Source organism: Bos grunniens, chromosome 27, assembly GCF_055505025.1.
Source record: "Bos grunniens cultivar Pamir isolate PY7600 chromosome 27, Bosgru_T2T1.0, whole genome shotgun sequence".
In the NCBI taxonomy this organism is placed as follows: domain Eukaryota; kingdom Metazoa; phylum Chordata; class Mammalia; order Artiodactyla; family Bovidae; genus Bos; species Bos grunniens.
In genome coordinates, this window is record NC_141191.1 from 40335052 (window position 1) to 40348587 (window position 13536).

The 13536-nt window shown below is 43.1% G+C and overlaps 1 protein-coding gene across 15 annotated transcripts in view; it reads left to right on the top strand.

The window, feature by feature from the left end:
* Positions 1 to 13536, top strand: part of PSD3 (pleckstrin and Sec7 domain containing 3) — a 607319-nt gene that overhangs the window by 347049 nt on the left and 246734 nt on the right. The gene's annotated exons all lie outside the window — the stretch shown is intronic.

Here is a 13536-nt window from a genome sequence, read left to right on the forward strand (position 1 = left end):
AATTTTGTCTTCTCAAAGAACCAGCTTTTAGTTTTATTGATCATTGGTGTTGTTCCCTTCATTTATTTTTCATTTATTTCTGCTCTTATCTTCTATGATTTTTTCCTTTTACTAACTTGGGGTTTTCCTGTTCTTCTTTTTCCGGTCACTTTAGGTGTAAGGTTAGCTTGTCAATTTGATGTTTTTCTTGTTTTTTGAGGTAGAATTGTATTGCTATAAACTTCCCTCTTAGAACTGCTTTTGCTGCATCCCATAGGTTTTGAGTTGTCATATTTTCATTATCATTTGTTTCTATGTATTTTTTGACTTCCCTTTAATGACTTGTTGGTTATTTAGAAGCCTATAGTTTAATTTTCGTGTGTTTCTGTTTCTTATACCTTTTTTCCCTGTATTTGGTATCTAATCTCATAGGTAGCTCAGCTGGTAACGAACCTGCCTGCCAGTGCAGGAAATGCAAGAGACATGGGTTTGACCCTGGGTCAAGAAGATGCCCTGGAGTAGGAAATGGCAACCCACTCCACTATTCTTGCCTGGAAGATTCCATGGACAGAGGAGCCTGGTGGGCTACAGTCCACGGGGTCGCAAAGAGTCATACACAACTGAGTGTGCACACACACACACTCATAGCATTGTAGTCAGAAAAGATGCTTGATATGATTTCAGTTTTCTTACATTTACTGAGGCTTGATTTGTGGCCCAATATGTGATTTATCCTGGAGAATGTTCCATGTGCACTTGAGAAGAAAGTGTTTTTTGCTGCATTTGGATGGAATGTCCTGAAGATATCAGTAGGTCCATCTGGTCTAAATGTGTCATTTAGGGCTTGTGTTTCATTGAAGGCTTGCGTTTCCTTATTAATTTTCTGTCTCCATGCTCTGTTCATTGGTGTAAGTGACTTATTAAAGCTTGCTATTATTATTATGTTACTGTCAATTACCCTTTTATGTCTGCTAGTGTTTGCCTTATATATTCAGGTGTTCCTTTGTTGGATGCATAAATATTTATAGTTATGTCTTGTTGGGTCCATCCCTTGATCATTATGTAGTGTCCTTCTTATCTCTTATAATATTCTTTAAGATCTATTTTGTCTAATATGAGAATTGTTACTCCAGTTTTCTTTTGATTTCTGTTTGCATGAAATATCTTTTTTCATTATCTCACTTTCAGTTTGTATTTGGCTCTGGTTCTGAAGTGAGTCTAATATAGATGGCATATACGTGAGTCTTGTTTTTGTATCCATTCAACCAGTCTTTTGTTTGGAGCATTTAATCCATTTACATTTAAAGTAATTATTGATATGTATGATCCTATTAACCTTTACTTTATTGTTTTGGGTTTATTTTTGTGGGTCTTTTCTTGTTTCCTCTGTGGGGAAATTCCTTTAGCATTTGTTGTAAAACTGCTTTTGTAGTGCTGAATTCTCTTTTGACTTTTGACTATCTATAAAGCTTTTGATTTCTCTGAACCCGAATGAGACCCTTGCTGGATAGAGTAATATTGGTTGTAGATCTTTGCCTTTCATTATTTTAAATATATCCTCCTTCAGAGATCTTTCTGTTGATCGATCGGCTGTTAACCTTATGGGGTTTTCCTTGTATGTTACTTGTTGCTTTTCTCTTGCTACCTTTAATATTTTTTCTTTGTGTTTAATTTTTGTTAGTTTGATTAATATGTGTCTCGGCATGTTTCTCCTTGGGTTTATCCTGTATGGAACTCTGCATTTGTTGGAATTGATTGACTATTCTTTTCTCATTTTGGGTAAGCTTTTGGCTATAATCCCTTCAAAAAATTTCTCAGACCCTTTATTTTTCTCTTTTTCTTCTAAGACCCCTGTAATTCGAATGTTGGTGGATTTAATATTGTCCCAGAGGTCTCTGAGACTATCCTCAATTCTTTTCATTCTCTTTTCTTTATTCTCCTCTTCAGCAGTTATTTCCCCCATCTGTCTTCCACCTCACTTATCCTTTCTGCCTCAGTTATTCTGCTATTGATTCATTCTAGAATATTTTTAATTTCAGTGATTATGTTGTCACTGTTTTTTCTTTATTTCTTTTAAGTCCTTGTCAAATGTGTTAAATGATTCTTGCATTTTTTTCATTCTATTTTTGAGATTTTGCAACATCTTTACTGTAATGACTGTGAAATCTTTTTCAGGTAGTTTGCCTATTTCCTTTTCATTTATTTTGTCTTGTGGGTTTTTACCTTATTCCTTCGTTTGCACAATATTTATGTCTTTTCATTTTGTCTAACTTACTGTGTTTGAGGTCTCCTTCCCCCAGGCTATAGGGTCATAGTGTCTCTTGCTTTTGATCTGTGCTCTTGGTTGGTGACATCAGTCCAGTGGCTGGTCTAGCCTTCGTGTTGGGCGGGACTTGTGCCTGCCTTCTGGTGGAAGGAAGTGAGCTTTTTCCCCTCTGATAAGCAGGACTGTGTGAGGTGGTGTGTTTTGGGGTGTCTGTGGGAAGCCTGTCTGCTGATTGCACTTGGGTTGTCTCGCTTGTTGTTTGCATGAGGCATCCTATGTGGGTGCTGCTGCCAGTTGGGCTCAGGGTCTTGGATTCAGCCGGAGGCCTTTGTGGGCGTTCTCACTGATTAATCCTCCCCGAGGTCAGGCGTTCTCTGGCAGCCTAGTGTCCTGGACTCAGCGCTCCCACCCCAAGAGCTCACACCTGACCTCTGGTTGGGGAACCAAGACCCCACAAGCTGTTTGTTATGTCAATAAAGGGGAGTAAAAGAAACAAAAACCAGAAAGGAAAATAACTAATAAAATAAGAAATAAACAGAAAACTCAAGAGTCAAAAAATAAAGCCCAGACAAATGGTAAAAGCAAAAATCAGACAAATGGAATCAAAAAGAAAGGAACATACACCCACACAAACCCCAAACAGACCAAAGTAAATAAGGAGAGTGGCCCCGCGAGCAAAGGAAACCAAAAATGATACCGGCCAATTGAAAACAAAACTGATGACAACACAAAACAGAAAACGAGACCAAAATATAGTGCCAGCTGAGGAGTAAAGCAAAGAGAACAAGACAACCAAGCACCACGAAAAAAATGGAAAAATAGGAAAGCAAAGTTAATTAGCATATAAAAAGATCTATATTTACTATAAAAAATATCGACAAGAATAGAACAACAAAAAAAGAAAAAAAAATACACAAAACTGCAGAAAGCCAAAGTAGAAATAAAGGAAATTAAAAGCGTGATTAAAAAACAAAATAAAACAAAAAAAATTCTCAAAAGCCAAAATATAGATAATGATCATAATGAAAACCGCAACCACAGCAACAGAGGAAAAAAGAGGGGGAAAAAAAAACCTGCACCAACTACAGAATGAATCAAAATATAAGAACAATAATAAATGTTTTTCTCCGGTCTCAGCTGTCAGCGTCCTTTCTGCCACTTTGAGCCGCAGCCCACTTCTGCTTCCCTAAGAAACCCTCCAGTACCGAGGAGTCTGGTCTCAGGACTTGCTGTAGGGATGGCTCAGACCCTAAGTTGGTGCTACTCCTGCGTGCCCTCACCTCCAATGTCCACAGCTGCCAGAGCTAGGGCGTTTTCTTTTGTGAGAACACTCATTGTCCTTTTATGTATTCCATAAACACAGAGTCCACCTAGCTGATGGTGTGGATTTAATCTGCAGTTTGTACAGCTGGCGAGAAGGTTTTTGATCCTTTTCCTTAATCACTGTGCCGCTGGAGCTCAACTGTTGTTTTATCCCCACCTCGGCCTGAGGATCATCCCTAGGAGTTTGGTCCTGAGGCTGCCCTGGAGGGCTTGGGTCTGCCTCGGTGAAGACTGGGCCTGGAGGTGGTGCAGCTGCTCGGATCATGGGGACCCCGGCTGAACCAGATACACAGGGAAGCACACACAGGCACTGGACACGTGGTGCTGTAAGGATTCTTTTCTAGTCTCTGGCAGCTCTGCCCCAGTGAGGACCTAGTGTGCAGGTGGCATGGCCGCTTGGATCATGCAGACCCCAGTGGTGTCTGGTGCACAGGGAAGCCAGCAGCCACGGTTGCAGGAGATGGGATGCTGTAAATATTCTTCTCTAGCCTCTGTCGGCTCTGCCCCCGAGAGGACCGAGTGTGGCGGTGGCGCTGTGGCTTGCATCGCGGGGACCCGGCAGCACCAGGTGTGTAGGGAAGGCAGCCATCATAGGTGTAGAAGATATGGCCCTATTAGAATCCTCTTCTGTCCTCTGGCAGCTGACACTCAAAGGGCCTTCCTGGATGGTCCTTCTCTATCGCTTGACATAGGAGGCACTCAAGGGCACCCCTGGCCGGGGGCCTTCTCTACTGCTCTGCAGGTCAGGCGCTCAAAGGGCTGCCCTCCCTGGGGTCTTTCTCTATTGGTCAGCTGCCTGCACCGCCTGTGGAGAGGGAGGCCACAGTGATGGCTCCACCCGCTGCGGTGACTCAGCAGTGGCGCCCTGCCTCCTTGGCTGCCCAGCGTTCCTTCAAAGGCATTCTGTGCAGATTTCCTCCTTCCTGTCCCCTTGGGCCATCATCTTCCCTCAGTTAACAGCAGTGCTGGCCCTGGGACTGCTCTCCACTCCCATGCTCCAGCTCCCAGCCGCCGCGCTTTCGGGTGGACTTGTGTCCTTGTCCAGGGTATGTAGGACCGCAGCACGGATGGTCCGTGCGGTTCTCGCTTCCTTCAGCCTGTCTCCGATGAGCTGCTGTTACTCTGATGGCCTCAAATGCTTCCTTCTGCCTCAGCAGGCCGCCTGGGATCCCACCCTTGCTTCACCTCCCCCGCTCCCTGGTGCAGGTCAGGTCCTGCTCACGCTCCTCTTTTTCTCTTCCTTCCTTCATCCTAGTGAGTTCTGCGTGGAACTGCGTATTCCTGTCTGGTGGTCAGGGACTCCTGTTAGTACTCAGCTGGTTCTCTGTGAGATCCTCTGAATCTGAAGGTACATTCCTGATGCCTCTGTGAAAATAGATGTACTCCATTTTCACCTATTCCTCCGCCATCTTGTGTCTCTTCTAAATAGACTTTTCTCAAAAAAGACATGCAAATGGATACAACAGGCTCATAAAAAGATGCTCAACATTGATGATCACTGCTACTGCTAAGTCACTTCAGTCGTGTCCGACTCTGTGCGACCCCATCCATAGACGGCAGCCCACCAGGCTCCCCCGTCCCTGGGATTCTCCAGGCAAGAACACTGGAGTGGGTTGCCATTTCCTTCTCCAGTGCATGAAAGTGAAAAGTGAAAGTGAAGTCACTAAGTCGTGCCCAACCCTCAGTGACCCCATGGACTGCAGTCTTCCAGGCTCCTCCGTCCATGGGATTTTCCAGGCAAGAGTACTGGAGTGGGTTGCCATTGCCTTCTCCGATCACTGCTGCTGCTAAGTCGCTTCAGTCGTGTCCGACTCTGTGCGACCCCAGAGAGGGCAGCCCACCAGGCTCCCCAGTCCCTGGGATTCTCCAGGCAAGGACACTGGAGTGGATTGCCGTTTCCTTCTCCAGTGCATGAAAGTGAAAAGTGAAAGTGAAGTCACTCAGTCGTGTCTGACTCCTATCGATTCCATGGACCGCAGCCTACCAGGCTCCTCTGTCCATAGGATTTTCCAGGCAAGAGTACTGGAGTGGGGTGCCATTTCCTTCTCCATCTCCGATCACTAGGTAAATGCAAATCGAAAGTACAGTGAGGTATCACCTCCACAGTGATCAGAATGGCCATCACCAAAAAGTCTACAAATAATAAATGCTGGAGAGTATGTGGAAAACTCTCCACATGTTGGAGAGTATGTAAGGGAACCCTCCTACATTGTTGGTAGGAATGTAAATTGATACAGCTCCTGTGGAGAACAATATGGAGGTTCCTTAAAAAACTAAAAATAGAACTACCAAATGATCCTGCAATCCCACTCAGAGGCAAATATCCAGAGAAAACCATAATTCAGAAAGATACAGGCACCTCAGTATTAATTGCAGCACTGCTTACAATAGTCCAGACAGAGAAACAATCTAAGAGTCAGCTGACAAAGAAGTAGATGAAGAAGATGTGGTACATACATACAGTGGAATGTTGCTCAGCCATAAAAAGAATGAAATAATGCTATTTGCACCAACATGGATGGACCTAGAGATTACCATACTAAGGAGTAAGCCAGACAGAGACATATATAATATCCCTTATATGTGGAATCTAAAAAAATAAAAGTGATACAAATGAACTTAAAGTATAAAACAGAAATGGACTGACAAACGAATGAAACAATCATGTTTACCAAAGAGGAAAAAGCAGAGGGATAAATCAGGAGTTTGAGGTTAACATATATATACTACTATATATAAAATAAATAACAAGGACCTACTGTACAGCACAGGGAATTATACTCAGTATTTTATAATAACCTATGAGAGACAAAAGCCTGAAAAAGAATGTAGATATATATGTATGTATTACTGAATGGCTTTGTTACCTGAAACTAATACAGCAGTGGAAATCAACTATACTTCAATAAATAAGTAATTAAATTTTTTTGATAAAGAGTTGTTTTATTTTTTTTTTAAAGATTAGTTGCTACCTCTGCTCTTCCTGAGAAATAAGTGCCATAGATAATGGAAGCCAAGAAGACGTCCTGTCCTTTCTCAGGGGATGTTTATGCTTCTGGATTCTAAGTGTACCTCACTCGAGCTATTGTCCTGAGAACCCTTCTTGACCACCTTCATTCTGACTCCCCTGAGTCTGCTAGCTTCAGGCCTCGGTGACTGCATCCTCAGCCTACATGGTCACAGCGCTCTCTCTGACCTTTTATTCCACTTGTGACTGGAGTCATTTCCTCTTACTCCTTGGGATTCTTCTGACTTGCCTCTGACTTGCTTATGTATGAAACTGAAGTAGGTGACTGTTGATTGTTGTTTTCTAAATGCAGGAGGCGTACCTTAGCCTTCTTAATTTTTTTAACCTAGTTTTATTATCACAATTATATAAAAATTTAAAAACATTAAAAAAACTTAAACTCAAAGTAAGTATGAAGTGAGATAGTGTATCTGGTACCCTCTGCTGATATCAGTCCGCTTGGAACTTTTCAGGATCAGTTATATTGAACTGTTAGGTTGGTGCACAAGTAATTGCGTTTTTACATTGTTAAACTTTGCCATTTGATATTGGAATATGTTCTTAAGTGTGGATATGTTATACATCATTTTAATGTGCATTTCTCGCTTTGCTTTTTTTTGCTAATGACTTGTTGCTGTTTATATTTAGACTATAGAAATGATGCTAGACAAAAAGCAAATTTGAGCGATATGTTTATTTGAGTTCAAAATGGGTCGTAAAGCAACAGAGACAACTCGCATCAACAATGCGTTTGGCCCAGCAACTGCTAATGAACATGCAGTGTAGTGGTGGTTCAAGAAGTTTTGCAAAGGAGAAGGGAGCCTTGTAGATGAGGAATGTGGCTGGCCCATGGAAGTTGACAACAACCAATTGAGAGCATTATTGAAGCTGATCCTCTTACAGCTGCACAAGTTGCCGAAGAACTCAGTGTCAGCCATTCTGTGGTCATTGGCATTTGAAGCAAATTGGGAAGGTGAAAAAGCTTGACAAGGGGGTGCCTCATGAGCAGACCAAAAATTTAAAAATAATCATTTTGAAGTGTTGTCTTCTCTTATTCTACAACAACAAACCATTTCTCAACCAGATTATTATGTGTAATGAAAAGTGGATTTTATATGACAGCCAGTGATGACGAGCTCAGTGGTTGGACCGAGAGGAAGCTCCAGAGCACTTCCCAAGGTCACACTTGCACCAGAAAAGGGTCATGGTCACGTTGGTGGTCTGCTGCCATCTGATGCACTACAGCTTTCTGAATCCCAGGGAAACCATTCCATCTGAGAAGTGTGCTCAGCAAATCGATGAGACACATTGAAAACTGCAACACCTGCCTCTGGTATTGGGCAATAGAATGGGCCCAGTTCTTCTCCATGACAACTCCCGACCACATGGTTCATAACCAGCGCTTCAGAAGTTGAATGAATTGGGCTACAAAGTTTCATCTCATCCGCCATTTCGCCTGACATATCACCAACTGACTACCACTTCTTCGGGCATCTTGAAAACTTTCTGCAGGGAAAACACTTTCACAACCGTCAGGAGGCAGAAACTGCTTTCCCAGAGTTCATCAGATCCTGAAGCATGGATTTTTTTTTTTTTTTTGCTTTATTTCTCCTTGGCAAAAATGTGTTGATTGTGATGGTTCTTGTTTTGATTAATAATGATGTGTTTGAGCCTAGTTATAGTGACTTAAAATTGATGGTCTGAAACCGCAGGTACTTTTGTACCAACCTAATCAAACTCCAGTACTTTGGCTGCCTGGTGTGAAGAGCTGATTCACGGGAAAGAGACCCTGGTGCTGGGAAAGATTGAAGGCAGAAAGAAAGGAGGGCAACAGAGGATGCGATGGTTGGATGGCATCACTGATTCAGTGGCCATGAACTTGGGCACACTCCTAGAAATGGTGAGGGACAGGGAGGCCTGGCCGGCCACAGTCCATGGGGTCGCAAAAGTCGGTCATGGTTTGGCAGCTGAACACGATAGAAAGCGAGTGCCCCATGTTGTTCCTGTTGGAGCACAGAAGACATCGAAGGCATGGATACAGTTGGTCGCTCAGTTCTTCGTTCTTTTAAAAGATGGCTGTTGACTAATTTCAGCCCACCCCTGTGGATACAAAGTGAAGTTTAAGATAGTGGTAGGTGAGAGAGGTGGGACTTTGAAAATGCAAAGCTGTAATAAAGAAATAACTAGGTTTGCTCTGAGAATGCAGCCAGGGAGTTGGAGTAAGATTCTTAGAATAGCTGTTATTTCCCTTGGGCTCTTGTAGGATCACGAGTTTGCAGAATTTGTGAACTCCAGGATTTTGGGTAGGGGTGATGGGAGTGGCAATGGGAAGGACAGGAAAGGGATGTGAGCACAGCTGACGTCTCCGTGTGGCCCCAACACGAAGGGGAGAGGGATGTGAGCACAGCTGACGTCTCCGTGTGGCCCCAACACGAAGGGGAGAGGGATGTGAGCACAGCTGACGTCTCCGTGTGGCCCCAACACGAAGGGGAGAGGGATGTGAGCACAGCTGACGTCTCCGTGTGGCCCCAACACGAAGGGGAGAGGGATGTGAGCACAGCTGACGTCTCCGTGTGGCCCCAACACGAAGGCAATGGGGGTGACCAGTGTAAACGGGCAGTCAGGGTCGGCTTGTGAAGGGCCTCACCGACCTGCCACAGGACATGGGCTTTCGTCTTGTGCAGGATGTTTGTCAAGGAGGGATTTTATTTTCACATGCATGGTGGCAGTGTGCAGGCTGGGGAAGAAGGTTGACAGTGCAGAGAAAAGAGGGTTTTCCTTTTGTATTTGGAGGACATTAAGGAGAAATCTGGAGAAGGAAATGGTAACCCACTCCAGTGTTCTTGCCTGGAGAATCCCAGGGACAGGGGAGCCTCGTGGGCTGCCATCTCTGGGGTCGCACAGAGTCGGACACGACTGAAGCGACTTAGCAGCAGCAGTAGCAGCAAGGAGGAATCAGCAGATCAGTCAACTGAGAGAAGATAAAACAATAGAAAAATAGTAGGAATAAAAATTAAGTCACAGAAGCCAGTCAAACAAACCTGGAAGGAATCTGATTTAGAACAGGCATTCATGAGATAGTGTTATCAGGTAAAATCAGGATGCCCAGTTAACTTTGAATTTCAGATGAATAATGATTTTTTTTTTAGTGTCCATATGCCCCATGAAATTATTAAGACATACTTTCAGTAAAAACTGTTTTTTGTTTATTTGAAATTCTGGGTGTGCTATTTAACTGGGTGTGCTATTTTATTTGGGAAGTGTTTTATCTAAAACATGCTAAAAAGTATGTCATCTAAAGTATACTCAAAGATTGGGCATAATCTAAAGTATGCTGAAAAGGTTGTGAAAGGCTTGGTGGGCAGACTCAGTGATCTGGTCCTCTTTTGATGATACTGAGATAGGATATAACCATATTTGTCTTGAGGTGTGCATTTATATATATCGCAGGGAGAACCTTTGGGGAGTCTTTTCTGTACTTAAATGACTAGTAAGGATTTGACCTTAGGAGATTTAAAGTTAACTTGATCGAGAAGAAAAGGGGAGCCATAAAGAAGGGAAAATTCAGACTCCTGAAAGCATCTAACACTCAGCGGACTAGACGGACAATGTCTTGTGTATCCAGGAAACAAATGGGGGTGTCACTCCCGCTGAGAGGGGTCACGAGTCACTTCGTCGAGTGTGAACAAGGCCGAGCTGCCATTGTTGTTTATGCTCTTGATGTACAGTGGCCCCTGTGTTCTGGCTTCTGTTTTTAGTAGCACTGTAAAAGCATTACAAGCCCCCCAACAGTAAACGCTTCCAGGAGTGTGAGGTCATAGTAAGATGACCTCACAGGGAGCTGGGTCCTTGGGAGCCCTGTGAACCAGCAGACAGTGGTGCTGGGGGGTGGCGGGTCCTGGGGGGCACCGGGGAGGGAGGATGGCCCGGGTGCACCCTGGGCTCCAGGATGGCCTCGTGGTGCCTGTCACACTGCTGGTGAGTCGGCACTGCCATCACACTTCCAGGCTTTCTGAGTTAGAAAGCGCAGCCTCTGCTCGTTGGAGTTCTCTCGTTAACTGTGAATGGGGTGGGATGGAGCCATCTAGGACTGGAAATGCTGATCTTCATTTTATTCCTTACTTCCCTCTTCTCTGCATTTTGTTTCAAGAAGATTCAGAGTATTCTGATTGGTACAGATTTTTAAATTACCTCCTCCTGGGGAATGTGAGGAAAATGAGGTAACATAGACTGGCCAGGTCAGGAAGAGAGGCAGTAAACATGAGGAATGAGAAATGTAAGGAGTGGGAATCAATACTGCATTTTAAAATGCTTGTATTTCTAAGTACATGTAATGAATGTATTTGTTAGGATAAGCCTCTTGTGTTTGAACAGCATCATTGCAGTGCTTTGTATGTAGTATAATTACGCTGTTTTCATGGAGTGATTAAATGCATGCCATGAGTTTGCCCTGAGAAGTAAGCAGTAATAAGTAGCAGTTTATTTGAGAAGAAAAATCCTTTTTTTGACATTGTTTTCTTCTACACAATCACTAATATGCAGACTAAGAGAATGTATGGGGGCACAACTCCAGGGGTCTTCTTTTCATAATTATAAAGACTCAAGTCAAGTCGCTTGCTCAGTCGTGCCGACTCTTTATAAAGACGACTTGACTGTAAATAAAAGAGTTCTTAGAGTAAATGTTTTACACTTCCACCATTTATTTGGGAAAACACAAAGGGTGAGGTGACCTTTAAAAGAAATAATTTTCTATGAATTTGCCTACAGGTTTGCTGTATATAATAAATAATTCAATTGTCTGATGGGATAAATTTCAGAACACCATTTGGTAATGTGAACTTTATAAAGGAAGATTTACAATGAAAACAATATTTAAATGTATTTGTGTGAAGATTTTATTGTAATAAGGCAATTTGTTTTAATTGGTGGGTCTTTCTGTTGGAAGATTGTTTAAGGCGGCTGATTGTTTAGGGAGGGTTACCACATGTCTTGGTTTGCCTGGCTGGATTCCCGTTTGTGTCTGTTGTCTTGGCATGGACTGTGGTTTAGCATCCGACTTTGACTTTAGAAAAACGAAGCATTATTATCAACTGTTACAGTAAAAGAAGTCAACGCAGGTTTGCACACCTCTACTTTGAACGTCCAGCTTCTCCACAGTCGTGTCTGGAGTGTGTGAGCTGATGTGTTGAACAGAAATTTCACATGGTTTGGGTGTAAAAGACTTGTGCAGTGCTTGCTGATAAGTGGGCTTGGCGAGAGGCTGCGAGGGACAGTGACCCCTTCACGTCCAGCAGTGGCTGGGGGCGCCGGGACCCTGCAGCCCCAGGCACTCCTTGGGCTTTTGCCGGCTGTGCAGAAGCTACCACGTAGATGGTGGGGTCAGTGCGACATGGGATATTGTGACTTATGTAGATAGGTGCCAAGGTAGAGCTTGAGCAGCTCTGCTTAAAAATGTCTTCCCTTTGCTATAAGGACTTTTTGTAAGTTTACAACTAGTTTTTTTTCTTGGTAACACTTTTTTCCCCACGTTGTAACAATTGCAACCATATATTTAATGATTTTACCATCTCTGTTTCCTCCTCAGACTGCCCTGGTTTGGACAGTCAGTGATTCTCTGCTTATAATTCAGGACAAGTTAAAGAGCTGTGGAGTAGGGCAAGGGAATGCAGACTAGGATTCAGGGTCTCCTGGAATGGCTTTTGCATCATTGAAAGGCTGTGAAAAAAACAACAAAATCAAAAAAGCATGTGTGACAGCGAGCTTATGTGGCCTGCAAGCCTGAAACATTTACTCTCTGGTTCATCACAGAAAAAAAGTTTTGCTTTAGAGTCCACAGTAAGTGTGCTGGAAGGCTCCTTAAGCACGGTTGCTTACCACGGGCATGGCTCTGCTTTGTTAGTCAAAATGAAGGTCTGGGAATGACAGCGTTCTCGAGGCTGGTGTTACAGGTGTGTGCTGTGGCACCCAGCGAGAGCTGAGGTTCTCACCGTGTGCTTGTAGCTTCCTGAGACCCTTTCAGTGGGTTTCTGAGGCCGAAATTATTTTGTAATAACAGTGCAGCACTCTTGTCCTCTTTCCCTCTGTCGACACCAAAGTTGATACGCGCTGATTGTACGAAAGCAGTGATGGAAGCCCCAGGGGGCCAGCCAAGGCAGCAGCACCACGCTGGTCCAGGTGTTACACTCTTCTCTGCTGTGCATTCAAAATAAAAATGAAGGCCGGTTTCACCTAATGATGTCCTTGATAAAGCAGTGCCAGTTAATTACTTTTCAGCCCTTGGCTACCTGGCATTTAATTTCACGTGCAGTGAAATGGAAACTCTACTTGAAGCACTCTAGGAAAAGCACTCACGTAGTTTGAGTTGTGAGCTTTATGCTAGTCACTTTTTTCATGGAAATGCCATTTTCTTTCAAAGTCTAACTGATAAACTGGCTTTGGCAAACATTTTCTTGAAAACTAATGGAGTGAGCCTATTTAAGGAAAACAACTGTCATTTTTTTTTGTTGCCAGTGATAAAATTTAAGTTTCAATAAAAAGTTAGGATTTTGGAAAACTTGTATCTACCACCAAGTTTGGCAGCTTCCCAGTACTTAGCAACTTTTCTGAGGATGTTAGTGGCAATGTTAGTAAATGGGATTTCTTTTTTAAATAATGAAATGTGTCAGCAAATATTCTTCAGTTGACCAATTCATGTTGCAGAATCATGCCTGGGTAAGATGCATTCAAAGTGTGGGACATTTTTACAAAAAAACTCTCTGGTAAAGTTTAGATTCTATCAGTATATTACAACTAACTTTTAAGAAACTACCACTTGTTTTATTTTGGCATCATATCAAAAAGCAATATCCACAATTAAGGATATTAAAGTGCTCCCTATTTTCCTATTTCTGTGGAGGCCAGATTTTCTTGATATTTTCAGCCACAGTGATGTATTGCTGATGATCTAATGTAGAAGTGGCTG